Source organism: Rattus rattus, chromosome 5 (genome assembly GCF_011064425.1).
Source record: "Rattus rattus isolate New Zealand chromosome 5, Rrattus_CSIRO_v1, whole genome shotgun sequence".
In the NCBI taxonomy this organism is placed as follows: domain Eukaryota; kingdom Metazoa; phylum Chordata; class Mammalia; order Rodentia; family Muridae; genus Rattus; species Rattus rattus.
In genome coordinates, this window is record NC_046158.1 from 61,784,753 (window position 1) to 61,803,162 (window position 18,410).

The window sequence follows — 18,410 nt, forward strand, 5'->3', positions numbered from 1 at the left end:
CTAATCTTGTCAGTGAAACTTCAATTATCATTCAGAATCAAAAAAAATTAAGATAAAATTTAAAATAAACAGAAGGAAGCAGTCTTCTGGGGTGAGAGGGATACATGCTTTGTGTTACAGGAAGGCCAAGGCCCAGGTAGGTTTTTCTTATCATGGGTCTTGGTTAAGGAAGGTAAAATTACAGTAGCGTAACATCCATCGCAAAGTAGCTTGTTTCATCTGGAGCTGGGAACAGTACGGGGCACTCCACGTTTCCTGGAATTGTTACTGAGTTAATGATTCGCTGGAGCCCTGGCAGTCTGACCTATGACCCGCTTCCAGCCTTACTGTATTGCTGTTATTACCTGATGTAAAAGCAGAGATGTCAATGTTTATGTATTAGACTAATATGAGCTAACTATAGATACTGCACATACAATCACTTACATCTCAACACTTGGGTGAGTATATCTTACTTTTACTTCACTAGTTCACCAGTGTCATGTTATTAATTATGATTAATTTTGCATTTTATCATTCAAACAATGGAAAAACTATTTTTCTGCTTAATATTTAAATGTAAGTAAGACTAGAAGTAAATAAATTATGAGTAAAAATTATATTTGCAAACCTCTATTTTTGGTGGTTGCATAGCATCTGAAGTAATTAAGTATTAAAGAACCTTTTTCTAAAAAAAAAAAAAAAAAAAAAGCTGAAAGAGGCCAGAAGCACGGCTGAGAAGGCGAAGGAGCTTTCCACCGAGCCAGAGGAAATGATGGCCCCAAATGAACTGATGACCCACAGGAAAAAGGGCAAGAATAAACCACTGCCAATAGTCCTCCAGTCACCACACATGTGCCATACATGAGCCTTCCCCCTCCACATAAACACACATACAAATTGATAAATGAATATAAAACACTAAATAAAGGTTACAAAGCTAAATGAGTGACTAGTGGTTTAAGGTTTTGCCTCTGATTGGCTACTTTTCATAAAAATATTAGCTCACAACTCTGTCTGTTCATTCTCTGATACCTCAGTCTGTCGTTTAGTATAGAGTCCAAATGTAGCAAATTCCTTTGGAACACTTGCCAGTTTTACCCCTACTTGTGGGCACACAAACACACATGCATGGTATGGACGAGCAACTCTAGTCACCTCAACACAAATAAGAATATAGCAGGCTTCAAATGTCCGCTGTTATAAATTGTTTATAACTGAATTTGAATTGATTATCTGGAAGATCAGAAAAGGTTTAAAATAAATTCTATTTTAAAGCATAGAATAATTTTTAGATGTTCTTTGCTCATTTGTTTATAATCTGTTCTCAAACCTCACACTACTTTTCATTTATCTAGAATTATTGGAACATTGAATAATATAACTGAATTTTTTATTTATATAAATTTAAAATACTAGACTTGCAAAAAGTCCTCGGAGATAAAAGTTTAATCTTTTTTTCAACAATCTCTTGTTGTAGTGTATTCCTACTGTAAGTTCTCTAGTCTCCTCTCTTTTGCCTCTTCAAAGACAAAAACCTCATCTGAGTCATCGGTGCACTTAAGCTCATAAATATTTACTGAATATATAAATGAATGAATGAATTAACCAAGAAAATATTTTAGAAAACGAAAGTTACACTCAAGGAATCTTACCATAGGTGGGAATTATTATTTCTTATCTTAGAAGGCTTTCTATTACGAGGCTATACCAATGGTTCCCAACCTGTATATATCTGATATGCCGTCCTATCAGAAATCATGCATATCAGGATTTACATTATTATTCACAACAGTAGCACAATTGTAATGATGAAGAAGCAATGAAATAATTTTATAGTAAAAGTATAGTAAAGGTTGGGGTCACCAAAACATGAGGAACATATGAAAGGGTTGCAACATTAGGAAGGCTGAGAACCACTGACAATGAAATTCTGACGTTAAAATACTTATATGAGTGTCTCTACTTTCTTACAAAATAAGATCATGAAAGCTATTTAGTCTTCAAAACTGCAGATGCCAGGATGCTGAGCAAGCAATAGCCTACGAAGTCTGGAATGCATCTAGATGAAGCAAATTTAAAACACTGGGAGCTATGTTTAAAAGATGACCAGCTCATAGTTGTCTGTATGTATGTAAAAATATATATGAATCAGAAATATAAATAAACATTATTCTGTTTGGGAAACAAACTGGTTTAACAAAACAGTGCTTTGATGATTTACACACGAGGCGAGATTAAATTTCTTTCATTACGTCCTGGGGCTAAACCTTTCAAGGCTAAGTGCTTCAAAATCATGTTTGGCGATTCCCCAAACACAACATTCTACCCAGCACTGCTCTCATTTTTGTTGCTATCTGCTAGATTTCAGATTCGGAGCTCTAAAAACGCATCTTGGTGAGACTTATCTCAGTAGTTGCCAAGTCATCTTGGCCACGATAACCAAAGAAACAGTCCCAGAGCAAACGACTCCACTTGTACACCCTCGCCTCATCACTCCATCCCTTAGGGATCTGGAAAGCATGCTCCTAGGGACAAGGTTGTGCTTTCCGCCTGAGTACCTCATTCCCAACCAGTGAAGCAAAGGGATGGCCCCTGTCTTAGCAAGTTTGTGTGGTAATCCTCCATCCCATAGCAGACACTTGCTCTCTCCACAAGACTCAACGGTATCCAGTCTACGGGGTAATTCAACGCATGGCTGTCACCTGCTCTTACAAGATCGCGTCTGAGTTTCCCTGACAACGGCCACAAGCAATGACTGGGACAATGGAGGGATCGCTCCTTTTGGATCTTTTAGTTACTCACAGGTGGACCATGGGTGGGTAAGTAGACAGCGCCATGGCAAATGTAACTGAAAATCAACCTAGATTGTGCCTCATGTTAGTAGATGCAGTTTTTAAGTTGATTCCCAGGGGAAGTACATTTACTTGTGTCCCTTTTTTTTTGACATCCATCACTTCCTCTGACTGGCTCGTCCTGCAAGCGTTTGTTTACATCTAACCCATTTAAATGCATGTTTTTATTAAAATGCATCCCATATTAATCAACTAGCTCTCTTAAGCAAGCGATCTTTCAGATCTTAAATTATTTACTGACAACTGAATGGGTCGTAGTGAAACAAAGTAGGCAGTTTTCTTTCATATTTGGGAGAGAGCAAGTCAGGGAAGGGGGTTCAAAGAAAGCAGTCTGCTCCTAGAGTCCACAAGTGTCCTGTGGTTTGTCTGAAAGACATTTGTCAGATTTGAAAAAGCTACCATCTACTCTCAACTGAGACTGTAACTACCATGGCACTGGGAGTACTCACTCACATTTTCCCATTCTACCTTGCAGTCTCAAGGATTGTTTATGAATGATTTCTTTTCCCTTCTCCAAGTTAAAAAGGCTGGAAAATTTGGTTCCCTTTCAAAGCAGTTTTCCTTAAGTACAAGTAGAACAAATACATTCCCGTTTCTAAATATTCTCCCCACTTGCCTGGCCAACCATCAAATTTTCAAGTAATTATTTCATCACAGAAAGAACTTTGAGAAACAAAAAGTACCTTCAAATGCAAATATGTATTAAAGCCCAGCTGTCTAGGGTTGAAGAGATTGAGTAAGTAATGGAGAACTTGCCGAGCTTGTGCAAGACACTAGGTTTGACTCTCAGTGCTCAATAAAAAAATAAATAAAAACAGAAGTTACTTGGAACACAGCTGGCTAGCCAGTTGCTACATTATATAATGTACCCTTCTGATTTTAATTTTCAAACCTGCCATGTGTTTGCTTCTGAAAGAACCTTTTCCATCTCTATAAAGTTCATGAATTTTGAAGAGGACCCTGCTCTTGGTTTATTGCAGGATAACTTTATATTTTGTTCATATATATATATGAACAAATATACATATATCCTTAATGCTACGTAGGCTAACTCACATGTGTGTGTGCATATATACATATATATACATGTATATATATATTGATCAATATGATTTTTCAGGACATGAAAATGCAAATGTTTGCATGCTACCTGCAAGCTTGCTCAATTTTCTCAGTCTTTTATTATTCACATATATGTGTGTATATATACTTTACATTTGTTTTGTTACAATAATTTGCTAATTTTGGTTGTGTTGCCTACTCCTAATATTGAAAGAGTTTGTACACTCTAAGAAAAAAAAAAGCCTTTGACTTCAATTCCTCTGCTTCTTAAATATCCTGAGTTATTTTAGGCCCAAAGCCATATTCTTTGTCTTTGTTTATTTCTCCAGTCACTACAGAGCTGGCCAACAGAAGCTTCATTTCCCACACATATCTGGATGCTCTAATATCCTACACTGGGGCTTAGCGGAGATCAGCTATGCCTTAGCTAGCACATGCATTCCCTTCTTGTGGTGCATCAGACAAGCCAATTCTCCTCTGTCAACACAAGATAAACTTTCTCCTCCATCCTCCCTACAGGTTAGAATCCCTTTCTTACAGTCTTAAAAAAATCTATTTTAGAGGGAAAAATGCTAATATAAACGTCTCAAAGCATAATTATTTTTTCTTTTATCATCATTACTTTTTTGACAAAACTCAAATCTTTACAGTAAAATTATTATTATAATTTCCCAATTTGTTTTATGTACAATATAGTCATTGATAGAGAGACATGATAGTCTAAGGTTTTAATGTTATAACTGAACCTGGCCCAAGATAGCCTGTACGGTGTTAAGACAAATCAAATAGAAAAGTTAGTGGGATCTCAAAGACTTTAACAGCCTACTGTCATCGCTCTTGATTACCCTCCGGATGTGATGTAAGACCCTACTGATGAAGACAGTACACGCCTGAGTGACACACAGAGACATCAATCTACACTAACATGGAAGTTTCACAACTGTCTAGCTCTCCTAGCTCTGGGAATCACACCAGCAAACAAGAAATGAAATTATCAATCTTACCAGCTGTGAATCCCGTGAGCTACAAGAGTGACTGTCCTGGCAAAACACACCCACTAGTACAGTCTTAGCAAACTCATGCCTGGTGCAAACTGGGCTAAAATTCCATGACTGTTTAGGAAATGATATAATACTATTATCCTGCTAAACGGACACAGAATACACTTTACCCCCTTCCCAAGTTCTTATCTTTATAACCATATATTATATCTCTCAGTCCTCATCAGGAGAACTCTTTCTGCAATGAATGACAATTATTATACAGACCCACAATTAGTCAACAAGCAAAGAATGAGAGACTGGAATACTCAACTTGAATGAACTATTTGCACCACAACCCTACTGTTAAGCCTGAAGGGTTGTAAAGAAGTCACAGGCAGGAAAACTGAAGGGCCAGAAGAGGTGAATGACATCAGCAAGCAGGACAGGTCACCATGTGATCTCAGGGTGAGTGTGACAGTCCTGACGGGACCTCCACACTCTCAAGCTAACAGAATCCCAGCATGGGATAGGGAGAACCGGGCAAGCATCTCGCCTCTCTCTCAGTAGCTCTTGGCAATTGACAGTTTCTGGAAGAAGAAAGGGTTTCTTTAAAGGTGTGACCCTGTTAGGTTGACCTCACTCGAGGGTTGGACCCATAGTAGTAGTTGAGAAACACCAACTGGACTCAATTGGGAGACAGGGAAGATGAGAGAGAAAGAGGGAGGAAGGGAAGAAAAAATTGAATGGGTAGGGAGATGGGGTGGATCTGAAAGGAGACTGAAGAAGAAAACTGAATATTCAAACGTATTGTATGGATCAAATAATTCATAATATTATTTTCAAAAGGAACACTTGCTATTCTTGCAGAGTTCCTAAGTGTGGTTTCGTGCTTGCTTCGGCAGCACATATACTAAGTGTGGTCTCCAGCACCCACATCAGGAAGCTCACAAACACCTGTTACTCCAGTCCCAGCATAGCTAATGCCCTCTGGCCTCCTTGGGCACCTGTACGCACATGAGAATCATAAACTCAGACAGACAGACAAAGTATAAATAAACAAATCATTTAAAAAGAAATATATCCCTAAACTCTGAAAACAAATCCCTGACAGTGGTTTTGTCTATTTGTTTTTTTTTTTTTTTTAATGTCTTGGGAATATTCTCCTTGGGTCTCCAATCGCTGGTAGTTCAAGACTCTTAAGTTTGAATCTGACGATTAAAATGGAACATTGGGACAGAGAAGAGTAAGCCTAAGTAAACTGAAGCTCTAGCCAATTTTTGTATACAATATATTCAAATGGTCGTATCATAAAAAATATAGACCCAACATTCCAACTTTAAAAAGAAGGTGGATGAAGAGCCTCCTAAGTTACCTCCAAGGTGCGCTGGAATAGCCTTCATGACACTGTGCTCGAACAGAAGCCAAAGAACTTCAGCGGCTGACTTGCTTATCTAAAGAGCATTCCAGGCAGGACAGCTGAAGTGCTGTTGGAGAGATTCATTGTGATTGGGTCTGGGATTTCATTTTACACTCTGAAGTATTTACTCATGAGAATAGTTTTTCCATCGTGGGCATAATTAGCCATTTTCCGGTAATTTTAGCCACACTCTTTTTATTTGAAAAGGCAAGTGGCCAATATCAGCCTGATTAGTAAAAGGTGGGAGGGAGCTTTTAAAAAAAAATGTAGCTCTGTGTTTGATGGAACACTCTCCACATCTGATGGGGAAAGAATTAATTGAAGTAAGATGTGACTGAACTCTGGTCAGGCAAGCCGAACCTCAGATTTAGGCTACGTGAGGCATAGGTTATATAGTCAGAGTTACACAGTCAGAATCCTTCCTTCTAGTAGGATTACCGGAAGAGCACGTCTTTTCCACTGGAGATACCCAACAGGCAGGGCACGGTATCAGAACATTTACCATATATAAAGTGCAGGTCCAAGTAGAGACGGCCAGCTAAGCACTACGCATTGTAGAGAAGTCATTATTGGAAACCTTGAATCTGCCATATTTAAAAATCAATTACGATTCTAAAATTCCTCATCAATATGAATACAAAATTGAATTTTAAGTTTTGTTTTCTAAACATTTTTGAGGAATGTTGTTGTAGTAAAACTTTCACAGATTTTAGAATAAAAAAGCTTCACTTTTCACTCTATGGTTGACTAGCACAAAATTCCTACAAGATGAGGTGAGTACATTTCTTTCCATTATATAATCGAGATATAGAAGGATTTTTTAAATCAAAGTAAAAGATTATCATTCCTTGCCTAGCATACTCTATGCCCTGGTAAAAGTTCTTAGCTAACACTTTTCAATCCTATGGATCTATCAAGTGATTGTTAAAGGGTAGTATATGTTCTCAGATGATCCATACTTAAAGTATGTGGACTATGTTACTATCCAACTCAAAAAGTAAAGCTGACTCTCCAAAGAAAATATTTAAGGCCATTTTGTCACCATGATTAAGAAAATACTTTTTGCAAAGCTTCTGTAAGGCAAAGGACACTGTGGTTAGGACAAAACGGCAACCAACAGATTGGGAAAAGATCTTTACCAATCCTACAACAGATAGAAGGCTTATATCCAAAATATACAAAGAACTCAAGAAGTTAGACCGAGGGACTGGAGAGATGGCTCAGTGGTTAAGAGCACTGACTACTCTTCCAGAGGTCCTGAGTTCAATTCCCAGCAACCACATGGTGGCTCACAACCATCTGTAAAGAGATCTGATCCCCTCTTCTGGTGTATCTGAAGACAGCTACAGTGTACTTATATATAATAAATGAATAAATCTTTAAAAAAAAAAAAAAAAAAAAAAAGGGGGAAGAGCATAGTTAGTACCTTTAATTCCAGCAATGGGGAGGAAAAAAAAGGGGGATCTCTTAGTTCAAGCCCTGCCTGGACTATAGAAAAGAAAAAATTATAACTCAAAAAAAAAAAAAAAAAAAAAAAAAAAAAAAAAAAAAAAAAAAAAAAAAAAAAAAAAAAAAAAAAAAGTTAGACCGAGGGAGGCAAATAACCCTATTAAAAAATGGAGTTCAGAGCTAAACAAAGAATTCACAGCTGAGGAATGCCGAATGGCTGAGAAACACCTAAAGAAATGTTCAACATCTTTAGTCATAAGGGAAATGCAAATCAAAACAACCCTGAGATTTCACCTCACACCAGTGAGAATGGCTAAGATCAAAAACTCAGGTGACAGCACATGCTGGCGAGGATGTGAAGAAAGAGGAACACTCCTCCATTGTTGGTGGGATTGCAGACTGGTACAACCATTCTGGAAATCAGTCTGGAGTTTCCTCAGAAAATTGGAAATTGAACTACCTGACCCAGCTATACCTCTTTGGGCATATACCCAAAAGATGCCCCAACATATAACAAAGACACATGCTCCACTATGTTCATAGCAGCCTTATTTATAATAGCCAGAAGCTGGAAAGAACCCAGATGCCCTTCAACAGAGGAATGGATTAAAAAATGTGGTACATCTACACAATGGAATATTACTCAGCTATCAAAAACAATGACTTCATGAAATTCATAGGCAAATGGATGGAACTGGAAAATATCATCCTGAGTGAGGTAACTCAAGCACAGAAAAACACACATGGTATGCACTCATTGATAAGTGGCTATTAGCCCAAATGCTTGAATTGTCCTAGATGCACAGAACACATGAAATTCAAGAGGGATGATCAAAATGTGAATGCTTCACTCCTTCTTTAAAAGGGGAACAAGAATACCCTTGGCAGGGAATAGGGAGGCGAAGTTTAAAACAGAGGCAGAAGGAACACCCATTCAGAGCCTGCCCCACATGTGGCCCATACATATACAGCCACCCAATTAGATAAGATGGATGAAGCAAAGAAGTGCAGGCCGACAGGAGCTGGATGTAGATCTCTCCTGAGAGACACAGCCAGAATACAGCAAATACATAGGCGAATGCCAGCAGCAAACCACTGAACTGAGAACGGGACTCCCGTTGAAGGAATTCGACAAAGGACTGGAAGAGCTTGGAGGGACTCGAGACCCCATATGAACAACAATGCCAACCAACCAGAGCTTCCAGGGACTAAGCCACTACCTAAAGACTATACATGGACTGACCCTGGACTCTGACCTCATAGGTAGTAATGAATAGCCTAGTAAGGGCACCAGTGGAAGGGGAAGCCCTTGGTCCTGCCACGCCAGTGAACGTGATTGTTGAGGGTAGGGCGGTAATGGGGGAGGATGGGGAGGGGAACACTCATATAGAAGGGGAGGGGAAGGGGCTAGGGGGATGTTGACCCGGAAACCAGGAAAGGGAATAACAATCAAAATGTAAATAAGAAATACTCAAGTTAATAAAGACTAAAAAAAATACTTTTTATAGACATGACATCAAAAGTACAAGTCACCATGGCAAAAATAGATTGACTACATCAAAATTATACATGCTTGTGTATAAAGAGTGTTATCGTGGAAGTGAGGGTCTCAGGGCGTCTCAGTGGTAGAAAAGTGGGCCAGAAAGAGCAAGGTCCTAAATTCAATGTGTGCACGAACACACACACACACACACACACACACACTCATACACTCACACACACTCATACACTCACACACACTCATACTCACACACTCATAGACATACACACTCATGCTCACACACTCATAGGCATACACACTCATACACACACACATACTCATACACTCACACACATTCATACACTTATACACACACACACACATACACACATAAACACAAAGGAAAAGAAAATGAAAAAGCAACCCAACAAAGGGACAAATTTGCAAATCACATGTTTGATAAGGGATATTTATCTTTTGAAGATAAATATTGGGTAGAATTTTTACTACCCAATGATGATGATGATGATGATGATGATGATGATGATGATGATGATGAGATACCTCAATTTTAAAAAATGGGCAGAGGATATATATGACAGATGACCAATGACCATAACAGCAGGAACTGTATTAAAGGGTCGCAGCATTAGGACAATCGAGAAGCACTGGTAGTGAATTCAAAGTCAGCCAGGACATGTATGAGCAGAGGGTTAAAAAGTGCAGCTTTCTAGGGACAAAGACCTAGAAACACAAGGGCAGGGATGCAGGAGCGAGCCGGGCAATGTGGCTGGAGACACAGGGCGCTGTGCGGCACTTGAGAGGCTCAGGGAATTCACCAGCGGACACCTGGATGTGAAGCCTTCGGCCTCAGCTGGACAGGCTCTCACGACACCCTGTGAGCTGTGGTAAGTTCGCACATCCCAAACACTACTTAATTTAATGATCAACTCCTGGGATTATGTCTGGGTTGTGATTTAAAAATAGATTTTCCAGTGTAAAAGAAGTCGGCAGGAAGGGGCTCCTTGCTGGATTAAGCCGTGCTTAAGTGAGAACCGCCACTGCGGAACAACACGTTCCCTGTGAAGATGGCAAGCGCATTTCAGTGGCTCTAACCTTTACGAGCTGCTATTATCAACCCAATTGTATGTTTTTTCCTGTTGCACAAACAAGTTCCCAAAAGACTTTTAAAATAGCTTTCTTTCCTGCTAAATCGTTGTGCCAAGCACTTTTTCTGACTCTCAGCTCTAAGTGGACCAGGATGTGTTAAAGAAATAAAAAAAATAAATAAATTAATTAATTAAAAAAAAAAAACTGCCCTGTCACGCTTGACAGGGTTTAATAGGCCTTAACATCACCGAAACGTTTCCTAACCTCGCAGCCTCCTGCCCTTTCTGGGAATCTTCCCATAGTGTGTTCTACCCCAAACAAAAGCTACCCGGAAGAAGCCGATGCAACACCTTCCCAACAGTCCGGCTTTCAATCAAGACATCTAGGGAAAAGTCTGCACACCCAAGTACGGTTTTCTCCTAGTGGAAAAAAAATCACAACAGAAAATGAAACTTGTTTGTAAACATTTAAACATCCTAACAGAGAAGGAAAAAATGGAGGTCCTATTTTTAGACTCTGCACCTTGAAGACGAACGGGGAATGAGCTCTTAATCCCAGGAGGTGAAGACCAGCCTGGAAAATATGTCTTCATTAAAGAAATGAATGCAAATCGCCAGAACTGGGTTTTAGGTCCTTAGTACTTATGCATATATTTCCTGAGTCCTTTTTTCCCTTCATCTCTTTTTAAATATCTTTCGTTGTTTCAGAAAAGCAAACAAATATATCCACAAGCAGACCGAATCTGCCTCAGCCGTTTCGAAGGACTCGGCTGCTTCGTAGACACATCTCTGACTGCAAAGCAGTTTATGTCCCCAGCTACGTGTCTGTCCCCCTCGCACACAGTTTCCTTGACAAAAGCCTTTCTAAACCGCAAAACAATGGCAATCTCAAAAGGAAGTAGATGAAAGAAAGCAAAAGATAAACACCAGCTAACCCATGTTCTGGTGGTGGCCATGCCTGGGACATTCTATGAGGCATTTTGAGGCAGGAGTCAAAATGATCACCTAGACATTATGGCAATTTGGCATTTAAAAAGTAATTAGAAATAACACCACAAGCCTTGTATTTGAGGGGACGGCTATCAGGCAAACACTAGAACTGAAAAACGGGACAGAGAGTACAGATTCCATGGAGAAGGCCTAGTGTTCTGGAGTCTACAGTGATGTTTGCTAGTGGGGGACAAAGGCAGTGTAATCTGCAGCATTTCTCCGGGCTTCTGCAGTTGTAGGATAGGAATAGCAAGCACATGCATCACGAGGACCTAGTGGAATCACAGGGGGCAACCTCCACAGTCACCAGCTGAACTCAGTGCCTGGGAAATGCACCCTGCCCAGCAAGCGGTGGGCTCTCCTCAAAGCAGAACAGTATGCACTGGCCCCCTCTGTAACAGGTCACAGTTACATGACTTATAATGCTGAGTCAAATTATATATGAATATTTAACAGTACATAGTCTCTCAGCCTAAACGGTGTGGGCTCCTGAAGACAGTGGGATGTTAAAACATTGGAGAATGAATGGAGATGAGAATTGTGTCTGAGTCATTTGTTTCTAATCAAATGACTTGGCTGTGTGTGCATGACAAAGCTGCCTTTTACTTTGTCTGTTGGTGCCTTTAAAAATACATATTAGCCCTGTCCTTTAAGACCAGAAATAGATAGTAATGCCCAAATGGCTTTGCTATTTGTCCCTCTTTCTCTGTCTCTCTCTCTCTGTCTCTCTCTGTCTCTGTCTCTCTCTGTCTCTGTCTCTCTCTCTCTCTCTCTCTCTCTCTCTCTCTCTCTCTCTCTCTATCTCCGCCTGAGGATAGTATTATCAAGGAGGGGAAGTCTTTTGCATTTTGTCACAGCAGACTGAAAGGGGCCTTCTGCATCTTCACTACCAACGCTTGTTTTCATTAGCTTCATCCATTCCTGGATAAAGAGGAAAGCCAGTGAAAATGGATGTGGCAGATAATGTGGTCTGTAAAGAATGGGAAGTTTTTAGCTCAAGAAATATCAGTGTAAAGAGATCCAAGGTAAATGGTTCCAAGGGAAGAAAAACCTGTACCATTTATGTTTAAAAGAATGTCTATTGGGTTCCTTTGGGGCAGAGAACTGGAGAGTAACTTATATATGCTGTTTTTATGTGTCTTATTAAAGACATGCATGTGTCTGTACACAGGTGTGTGTGTGTGTGTGTGTGCGCGCGCGCACGCGTGCTTTCATCACTGTGGACATTCTAATGCTGCCTGTGTTCCTATTAAATGGCGCCAGTGGGTGGCTATGAAGCATGTAAGATCTGTCACCCCGTTTGTGGGACGTCTCGTGGAAGCTTCACACCAGACCCCTCTAGCATCCCATTTGGGGCAGAAGAACCCGATGAGAGTAAAGGTATCTTTTAATGTATCATCTTAGGTGACATTTTAAGTTCTGGAATATTCCCAGTAATTTCTTGTTCCATAATATCACAGTGTATATTTGATTAACTTGTGAAAATTATCTGTAGGAAAACACAACATGTCAGAAAATAATTTATGTTTTAAACATGTTTTCTGTGGAATAGTCTTGTCAAGGAAAACTGTGGAGGATTCTGGTTTTGCAAGACGAAAGGGAATTTCCAGTATGCAAATTAATGAAACAAGAGTTTTGAAACAGCAAGGAATGCTGGGAAACTAACCTTTATTCATACTTAATTTATTAATTTTTACCTATTATTTTCAAGGTAAATATCGACATGCTCTCATTGGTTTTGAAAAGATAACTGTTGGAAAGAGGATACAGCTTACTGACTTTTGCGCATGTTCTCTGTGTGCACACTTGTGTTTACACAAATACATGACTTGCTAAAATGTTTCATCTTGCTAATTTGTAAAGTAAATAAGGAAAAGCAATATGCTTTCTGAAGAAAGTATTTTCTCATAACTTAGAAGAACATAAAAACTTAGTAGACAGAATAAGTCATGGCAACCTGATTGTTATCTATTGAGAAACAGAAAGAGGTGGGTCCAAATGGGAAGGGAGGTGGGGAGGAAGTGAGAGGAGTAGAGGGGGGTAAACTGTAGTCAGGATATATGATGTGAGGAAAAATCTATTTTCAGCAAGAGAACTAAATAAATCATGACAATCAAATGAAAAAGCATGAACATTTTAAATGGACTGTAGCGTACATTCAAAATTTTAGTGATATATTTTTTCCTATTAGTCCTAAGCCTATACTGATACTGACTTTCATATCACAGCAGAAAAACCTCAATTTTCAAATGAGAAAAATAATTACTGGGCATAAAGACAGAGATAACATTTGGTATAACTATGTGGAACGCTGACATTGCAGTCTTTAGCAAAGACACGTATCTAAGTAACAAGTTATATGTAAAAAAGAAATCAAAAACCATTAGAGTATGAAGAAACCCAGGTTCTAATTTTAACCAAACCCAGGAATAACAGTGGAGACAGATGGCTTCTAGAACAGATGACAGATGTGGTCCTAAGGCATTTTAAGCAAGGTGCAAAAGATTTCCTAATGATCCTACCTTCACGTGCTATCCTAATGTCTGTTCCAGGACAATTATATATTTAGTCTGTGAGCAGTACCGTCTTTCACTTGATGGTCTCCATTTTCCTTCCTCTTTAGTTCAGATTAGGATATGGTACCTGATTCTTAATGTTCATTGACTCTTTTTCAAGTCTATTGTCCCAAGTAAAATCTGTTGATTATCACATTATTATAAGCAAAGTGTGTATATATGCAAATACAGTAAGTATAAAAATCTAAACTTAAAAACAAGGAACCTACAGGAGACAAAAGCTATGCTTTAATACATAAACACAATTTTCTTATGGGTAGATATGGAGAAGTGATTTTTGGCTTTTGTTTTATAGCTAGCGTGAGTTTGATCTTCCCAAGGCCTTAATAAATGTTCTGAAGGAGATTTGCTTTATATTTTAAAGATTGCTTTATTGCAATTATTGAAAAATAGAGACCGGCGTTAAGATTCAAAGATGTTCAATCCAAGAACCATGCCAGCTTTACTGTCGTTACTTTTTAGTGTTTGGGTTAAGTCCAGGGCTTCCTGTGTGCTGGGCGAATGCTCTGCTGCTTAACTTCCGCCCCAAACCAAACTGCATTTTCTCCTGTGTGTGCAGACTTTTTCCTTATAAAAACTAAAGACAATCATGGCCACTCTTGCTTGCCCTTCAGAGGCCTAAGGAGGCCTGCCTCAAATTTGAGGTAAGCCTGCGTGACACAGAGATAGATGCCAGAAAAAGGCCATGTATTAAAAAAGAGAGAGAGAGAGAGAGAGAGAGAGAGAGAGAGAGAGAGCCTAACTCACCAAAACATCCCCACTGAGCCCAGTTCTTACACTGCAGTAAGAATCTGGGAAATGAATACATCTTAAACTATAGTCACCTTCTGTGTAGAGGGGGGGGGGGAACCCTGCCTGCTACAACTGTTTTTGTTTTGACTCTTGGGACAATCCAGATTTTTTATTATTATATTGATAGGCACATACAAATTTGCATGGTTTCGAAAGCAACCCGCAGCCTTTCAGTAAAAGAAATTAAATAGTTTAATCACCGTACAGTTGAAGGAGGTAATTATATTCCTGTGATAAACGAAGACACCAAGACGAAGGAAAATAAGACAGAGGAGTTTTTCTCCTCTTATCGTTTTTCATCGAATTTCCTCTTCTCTACAGTCTAGATAGTAATCAAAGCAATCTTGTGGAAGTACTAAATTTATTTGTTATAAAAAAGTAGCAATCGTATTTATGGGATTTATAAGTAAATGACTTCAGGGCACAAAAATGCGAGCAAGTGTCTTGCTCAAAAGGTCTGAAGTCGTTTCTGTCCCTGGCATCACCGTCTTTCTCCCCAGACTGTCACGGGGCTGAGGATGTTTTACATGTGAATGCCTTAAATTGACCCTGTTCGCCCAATAATGGTGGATAATTGCCTTGATCTCCCTGGGAAAGTGTTTACAACACAAGTGCGCTTTCCCTCAGTCCTCTGAGTCAGCTTCTAGGGCTTGCTTGTTGTGACTCGGGAATAACCTTGGTGGAGAAAGGATGTCTCTCTGGGCCAATAAAGGAGATCCTGGGATCTAGCATCTGTAGGAAAGCAAATTTTCTGACAGTTTCCTTTCTCAAGTATTAGGAAGGTTAAATAACTTTAAGCAAAAGAGATTCAGCAGCATATGTTTGCCTTTAAAGTCAAGCAATTTGAGTGATGGCCTACACACGGAGGACAGCGACACAATGGTGCTCCCAAGCAAACCCACACGTTACGACATGATTTATTGAGACGCCAGTAGGCACCCTGATAGAGGACAAGATATGAGTAATGTAACAAGAATTGAAAAGAGAAAAGATAAAAGCTCTTGATAAGTTGACCTGCAGAGACAGTAAAAATTTGAAGCACAAATTTAAAGTTACAAATGAAGATAAGTCCTATGAAGGAAGGAGATGACCTCATACAGTGGCTCAAGGAATGATTTCCCAGAGGAAGTGGTATTTCACTAGACATCTGCCGTTGGAGGATGGTTTTTGAGAAACACAAAAACAAATGGCTCCTATCAGACGGGGTTGAGGACAGAGGACAAAGGAGAGGGCATTTCACAGGTTGTGTAGGCAGGTAGTGGTCTCAAGACTACACTGAGCTTAGATAACTTGCCCGAGACTCTGGTCTGTGTCTGGTAACACCTGCAAACATCTGGTTCCAGCAAAGAGAAATTATTTGGTTTATGGTTGTTCATTAAAAGTCAGTTGCACCTGGGTTGGGTGTGAGGGAAGAAGACGGGCGATTAGAATGAAGAATCCTTCTGAAGAGTTTGGCTGTTGAAAAGGAGAAGAGAGAGGCTTAGTGGTAGGTGTGGGAGGACTTGTGGAGTGGAGTGGAGTTTTATTTTTAGATAAGACTGACATCAATGTTTTATAATAATAATGGGGATGTATGTGAATGAGGGCGTTGACTATACAAAAGGCATTTAGATTTCTCCAAAGACTCGAAAAAAAATAGGGTCCCAAGCAGCATTAGGAAAGACTCCCTTGGCCAGCTTTAAGGAAAGCAGGACAGCAATTCTGGTGAGCTTGGAGTTACTGAAGCAAAGTAATAACATTCTGTCTGCTCCCTCCTTCTGTAACACTGCTTGAAGAAAGTGCAGATGTTGGAAGACTTGGAGGCAGCGGAATTCAGGATTGATTAAGCCAAATAGGACCTTTGAAGAAGCAAACACCAAGTTGGAGCTAAAATTAAAGTTTTCTGATTTGGGGAAGAACATCATTCCCACAGCTCCAGAAAAAGAACTTTATAGGCAGCGAGCAGAAGGGGTTTACAGGGGGATAGGTTAAGGGCCCATGGTCCCTGTGGACATCTGCAGTCTAAGTATTTTCACGTTGGGGATAACAGCACTACAGATGTGGGATTTCAGACTTTGTGATTGGAATATTTTTTGTGCGATAAAATTAAATAGTATCTTCCTGCTTCCTGATATAGGAGCCTAGAAATTTTTAGAGAAAAAAAACTAAATGAGTAATGTATTGACTTTTATTCTGGTGTTTGATTTTTAAAAAGGATGTTTGAAGTAATTATCAACTTTTATTACTGAAAAAAAAATTAAAGACTTCAAATTTGTAGTTCAAATTTGGCTATTTTTTTTCTCCTTCCAGAAGTCATGCCTTTTTTGCCTCTCGGACTCGGATGGCTCTACAAGTACTGAGAGTACTGCACTAAAAGTGCCTTAAGAAAGTGGTTTTCAAGGCGATGGGGGTTTTGTGTGTATGGTGTGTGTGCTCTAACATTTTCTGCCTTACTCCTTTGACAACAGATCTCTCACTAACCTGGAAGCAGCAAACCCCATTGTTCCTTCAGTCTATGCCTCATCGTGTTGGGATTCCAACGATGTGCAGCCGAACCTGGTTTCTTATATGAATACTGGGGATTAGAATTCAGTCTTTTGCTTAAACACCAAGTGCTCTTACCCAGTGAGAGCATTCTCCCCAGACTCCAGTGTTGGGGGTTGATTCTAATACTTTGAGTTAATCTGACCCCCAAAATCAGGAATCTGAGTGCCCAGAAGCTGAAGGTCCTTGTACCCAATTGGCTTTTGATCAGTCAGTAAAGAGCCAACAACCAAGGATTGGGCAAGTAGACCGAGGCGGGACCTTTGGATTTTCGGGGGCTAGGAACTGGAAGAGAGGAAGGAGAAATCACGATGACAAGGAAGAAAAAAGAACAGACTAAATGCCCACCAATATGTGAGAATCATGGAAAGTGGCCACACGGGCCACCTCCCCAACTGTGTTTGAGGTACCAGACTCTCTCTCTCTCTCTCTCTCTCTCTCTCTCTCTCTCTCTCTCTCTCTCTCTCTCTCTCCCCCCTGTGTGTGTGTGTGTGTGTGTGTGTGTGTGTGTGTGTGTGTGTGTGTGTGTACAATCTACTTGGAGCACAAATTAATTTAGCAAAGTACCGCTACACTTCAGCATAGGTAATGCTAATACAATTGAAACAAACTTGGTACAACAGCTTAGTATTATGTAAAGTGTATACACACTGAAAAAGAAGGGAAGCAGAAAGGAAAGGAGGAGGAAAGGGAGGGAGGGAGGGAGAGAGTAAGGGAGGGAAGGACGAGGGAAAGAGAGAGGGGAGGGAGAGAAGGGGAAAGAAAAAACATTGCAATTACTATGAAGTTGAATTTCACTCATATATGTTGAATAGCAATAAAAATCTATTAAGGGGGAAAAATTCCTAGTCAAGAGAATAGTATCTCTGGTTAGATGAAACCTAATATCCTACTTGGGAAGGGACAATCACCTGGTCAAGAGACCACCCACCCTTGGGAGGTGGGTTCCCTAAGCCATGCCAGAGGGATAGGTGGTATGAAACTGTACTTTTCTGCCTAGAGTCCCTACCCCTAGCATGGTAGACTATCAGGCTGTAGCTACACAGCTTCAAACATTGGCCCACTTTTCTAAACTATGTAGAATGTGTAACTGTTCTTCTATCTATCTTCTAAGCCTGCTTTCTCTTAATAATTTAGGCATCCAACAATTAGGATCTCTTTGACTCAAGCTTCAATACCCTCAGGCTTAATGTAA